We start from the raw sequence: 5000 nt of genomic DNA on the forward strand, positions 1-5000 counted from the left end.
GGCCGCGCGCGCGCGGAGTTGGATCGGCCTTACTTGGTCCGATCCTTCGCCCTCGCATGTTCCGTGGGCTCGGTCCCGTCCTGTTCGGTGAAATCTTTGTCCGCTCTGGTGCGTCCCTGTGGGTTCCTTTGTCGGTTTTGCGGGTTCGGCCGGGCCTTCCGCGCCGGCCCGTCGGCTCGCTCGGATGGGCCCCGCGGAGTTGGCCCACGACGGAGCCGGCACGCTCCTTCCGCTGGTGCGGCTCTCGGTCTACGCCTCCAGCCGGCCCTTGTGGCGGCCGTGCGCGGCGCTTCGGTTCGGTCGGCCGGTCTTCCTGTCCCTCACGAAGTGCTCGCGGCCGCGCGCGCGCGGAGTTGGATCGGCCTTACTTGGTCCGATCCGTCGCCATCGCATGTTGCGTGGGCTCGGTCCCGTCTCGGTGAAATCTTGGGCCGCTTTGGTGCGTCCCTGTGGGTTCCTTTGTCGGTTTTGCGGGCTCGGCGCCGGGCCTTCCGCGCCGGTCCGTCGGCTCGCTCGGACGGACCGTGCGCAGGTGGTCCCCGACGGAGCCGGCACGCTCCTTCCGCTGGCGCGGCGCTCGGTCTATGCCTCCGGCCGGCCCTCGCGGCGGCCGTGCGCGGCGCTTCGGTTCGGTCGGCCGGTCGTCCCGTCCCTCACGAAGTTCCTGCGGCCGCGCGTGCGTGGAGCGGGATCGGCCTTACTTGGTCGGATCCGTCGCCCTCGCCTGTTGCGGGGGCTCGGTCCCGTCCCGTTCGGTGAAAGCTTTGCCCGCTCTGGTGCGTCCCCGTGGGTTCCTTTGTCGGTTTTGCGGCCTTGGCGGCGGGCCTTCCGTGTCGGCCCGTCGTGGGCCCGCTGCGCGTCCGTGCGCGGTGCTTCGGATCGGCAGGCCCGTCGTCTGGGTCCCTTACGAAGCTTTGCGCGACCGCTCCTTTGTCGCCGGTCCCCTGTTAGGGCTGACCGAGCCCTCCGTTCGCCCCCTGGCCCGTCGCATGGGCCCCCGGCGCCTCCGCGGCGCCCCACCGAAAACTGTCACGACGCGCATCCAGCGCCGACGAGGTCGCAGGTTACGTGCGGCAGCCGGGGGGCTAGGCCGAGCGGCGGCGGGCCCGCCCACGGACGGGCGCGGGGAGGAGCGCAGCCGGCACGCGGCGCGGAGCGGCGGCGGCATGCCGCCGGGCGGCCGTCGGCTCAACCGTGCCCGAGTCCCGCGGGCACCGCGTCGCCCGGCCGGCGCGAGCGGCGGCGGGCCCGCCCGCGGACGGGCGCGGGGAGGAGCGCAGCCGGCACGCGGCGCGGAGCGGCGGCGGCATGCCGCCGGGCGGCCGACGGCTCAACCATGCCCGAGTCCCGCGGGCACCGCGTCGCCCGGCCGGCGCGAGCGGCGGCGGGCCCGCCCGCGGACGGGCGCGGGGAGGAGCGCAGCCGGCACGCGGCGCGGAGCGGCGGCGGCATGCCGCCGGGCGGCCGACGGCTCAACCATGCCCGAGTCCCGCGGGCACCGCGTCGCCCGGCCGGCGCGAGCGCACGAGGGCGGGAGGCAACCGGGCGGCGCCTGCGGAACCGGATGCGACGGCCGGCGCGGCACGGCCCCGACGGGTCCGCACCGAAGACCAGCGCGGTGCGGATCGACCGCTGATGAGGTCAGAGGTTACGTGCGGCAGCCGGCCGGCTGGCCCGAGCGGCGGCCGGCACGCGACGGGGATCGAGCGGCCCCGACGGCTTGCAGCCGGGCGGCCGACGGCTAGGCCGTACCGGAGTCCCGCGGTCGTTCGGGCGAAGGGGCGCATGCTGCGGGAAAGGCCTGCGGCGGCGAACCGTCCGCCCGGCCGGCCAAGCCTTCCGCGGCGGCGCGCACGTGGCGGCGCGGCCGAGATGACCGAGCGAAGCCCCGGCGATGGGCGGCGCGCACGTGTCCGTGCGGCCGAGATGACCGAGCGAAGCCCGGGCGGCGCCCGCCGTGCGCCCTGCCGGATCGCGCCTTCCGCCGGCGCGCAACGCCGGTCCCGCGTTCCGGCCGCGGGAGAGGCCTGCGTCGGCGAACCGTCCGCCCCGCCGGCCGAACCTTCCGCGGCTGCGCGCACGTGTCCGTGCGGCCGAGATGACCGAGCGAAGCCCCGGCGACGGGCGGCGCCCGCCGTGCGCCCCGGCGGATTGCGCGGCCCGCCGGCGCGCAACGCCGGGCCCACGTTCCGGCTGCGGGAAAGGCCTGCGGCGGCGAACCGTCCGCCCCGCCGGCCGAACCTTGCGCGGCGGCGCTTACGTGTCCGTGCGGCAGAGATGACCGAGCAAGCTCCGGCGATGGGCGGCGCCCTCCGTGCGCCCCGCCGGATCGCCTGCGAGCGGCGAGCGTCCGGGCGGGCCCCTTTCGCAACTTCCCTCGGTACTCTAAACACCCCTTGCCTCTCGGTCTTCCCCCCGACCCTCTCGGTATTTGCTCGGATATGTGCATGCATCGTCCCTCGTCGCCTTCGGTTATCCTCCCCGGGGTGGGCTTTGCGCCGACGCGCCAACGGGGTGGTAGGGGGGCTGCAGCCGCGGCCGCCGCGTTTCGCCATCCGCGCGTGCGCCGCCGGATCCGAGTGGAGGTCGCGGGCGACTCGTCGATGCTTGTACTAGGGGCGCATGCCGGCAGCCCCCCGCGGGGTGCGGGACCCCCGATCGGCGTGCGAGGGACGGGCGTCCGGGCGGGCCCCGTTTCCAACTTCCCTCGGAACATTAAAACCCCCCGACCCCCTCGGTCTTCGCTCCGGCCCTATCGCTATTGCTCGGATATGTGCATCCACCGTCCCTCGTTGCCTTCGGTTATCTACCCCAGGGTGGGCCTTGCGCCGATGCCCCGATGGGGTGGCAGGGGTGGGGCTGCCGCGGCCGGCGCGTTTCGGCATCCGCGCTTGGGGGCTCGGACCCGAGTGGAGGTCGCGGGCGGCTCGTCGATGCCTGCACCGGGAGCGCATGCCGGCAGCCCCCCGCGGGGCGCCGGACCCCCGATCGGCGTGCGATGGACGGGGGGAGGGGCGGGCCCGGTTTGCAAATTCCCTCGGTACTTTAAAATCTCACGGCCCTGTCGGTGCTCCCTCCGGCCCTATCGCCACTGCTCGGATATGTGCATCCACCGTCCCTCGTTGCCTTCGGTTATCTACCCCGCGGTGGGCTTTGCGCCGATGCCCCGATGGGGTGGCAGGGGGGCACGCTCTAGGCCGTGCCACGGGGCGCGGGCGCCGGCGCCGTACGTCCCTCGCGGCGGCCGTGAGCGGCACCTCGGCTTGCTCGGTCTGTCCTCCCGGGACGCGCGACCCGTGCGACCGGGACGCGCATCCCGTGCGACCGGGACGCGTGTCCGGGCCGTTCCCGTTTGCAACGCTCCTCGGTACTTTGGAACGCTTGGGGTGGGCTTTGGGCGGATGCCCCGCCGGGGTGGTAGGGAGGGGGGGCGGCTGCTGCCGCGGCGGGACTTCCGCTCCACTCCGCACAAGTCCGTCGCCTCGCGGCGGGCGCGCCCGGCACCGTTCGTCCCCGAGGGAGCCGGCACGCGCCCGCCGAGGCCCCGGCGCATGGGCGCCGCCGCCGGCCGTCCGCGCGGCGGCCGTGCGCCGGCTTCCTCCGTCGGCCCTCCCGGGATGCGCGACCCGTGCGACCGGGACGCGCATCCCGTGAGACCGGGACGCGTGTCCGGGCCGTTCCCGTTTGCAACGCTCCTCGGTACTTTGGAACGCTTGGGGTGGGCCTTGGGCGGATGCCCCGCCGGGGTGGTAGGGAGGGGGGGCTGCTGCTGCCGCGGCGGGACTTCCGCTCCACTCCGCACAAGTCCGTCGCCTCGCGGCGGGCGGGCCCGGCACCGTTCGTCCCCGAGGGAGCCGGCCCGCGCCCGCCGAGGCCCCGGCGCATGGGCGCCCCCGCCGGCCGTCCGCGCGGCGGCCGTGCGCCGGCTTCCTCCGTCGGCCCTCCCGGGACGCGCGACCCGTGTGACCGGGACGCGCATCCCGTGCGACCGGGACGCGTGTCCGGGCGGTTCCCGTTTGCAACGCTCCTCGGTACTTTGGAACGCTTGGGGTGGGCTTTGGGCGGATGCCCCGTCGGGGTGGTAGGGAGGGGGGGCTGGCGCCGCCGCGGCGGGCCTTCCGCCCCCCTCCGCACAAGTCCGTTGCCTCGCGGCGGTCGTGCCCGGCACCGTTCGTCCCCGACGGAGCCGTCGCGCGCCCGACGACTTTCCGGCGCACGGGCGCCGCCGTCGGCTGTCCGTGCGCGGCGGCCGTGCGCCACTTCGGCTTCGTCCGTCGGCCCTCCCGGGATGCGCGACCCGTGCGACCGGGACGCGCATCCCGTGCGACCGGGTCGCGTGTCCGGGCCGTTCCCGTTTGCAACGCTCCTCGGTACTTTGGAACGCTTGGGGTGGGCTTTGGGCGGATGCCCCGCCGGGGTGGTAGGGAGGGGGGGGTCTGCTGCCGCCGCGGCGGGCCTTCCGCTCCACTCCGCACAGGACCGTTGCCTCGCGGCGGACTTGCCCGGCACATTTCGTCCCCGACGGAGCCGGCACGCGCCTGCCGACTTCCCGGCGCACGGGCGCTGCCTTCGGCCGTCCGTGCCCGGCGGCCGTGCGCCACTTCGGCTCCCTCCATCGGCCCTCCCGGGAAGCGCGTCCCGGACGTTCCGGATGCGCACCCCGTGCGACCGGGACTCGCGTCCGGGCCGTTTCCGTGTGCAATGCTCCTCGATTCGCTGGAGCCCTTGGGGTGGGCCTTCGGAGGATGCCCCGCTGGGGAGGTAAGGGGGTGTGTCCTGCCTGGGCGGGCCTTCCGCCCGAGCCCGTCGCCCAGCGCGGATGGTCGCGCCGCGCGGGCGGGCGCGCCGCGCGTGCGCGGGGCCGTTGGCCGGTGACGCGCAAGGACGGGCGCGCTGGGCCGATCGGCCGCTCGGGCGCGCGCTTCGTCGTGCTCCCGCGCCTTGGCGCGCGCGCGGCCGCGGCGTGGTCGCTCGGTTCTGCGCATTTGGCCCGCGCGGAT

Source organism: Phoenix dactylifera, chromosome 10, assembly GCF_051530095.1.
Source record: "Phoenix dactylifera cultivar Ajwa chromosome 10, Ajwa_hap1_PhDact_Kaust_v1.1, whole genome shotgun sequence".
Lineage (NCBI taxonomy): Eukaryota > Viridiplantae > Streptophyta > Magnoliopsida > Arecales > Arecaceae > Phoenix > Phoenix dactylifera.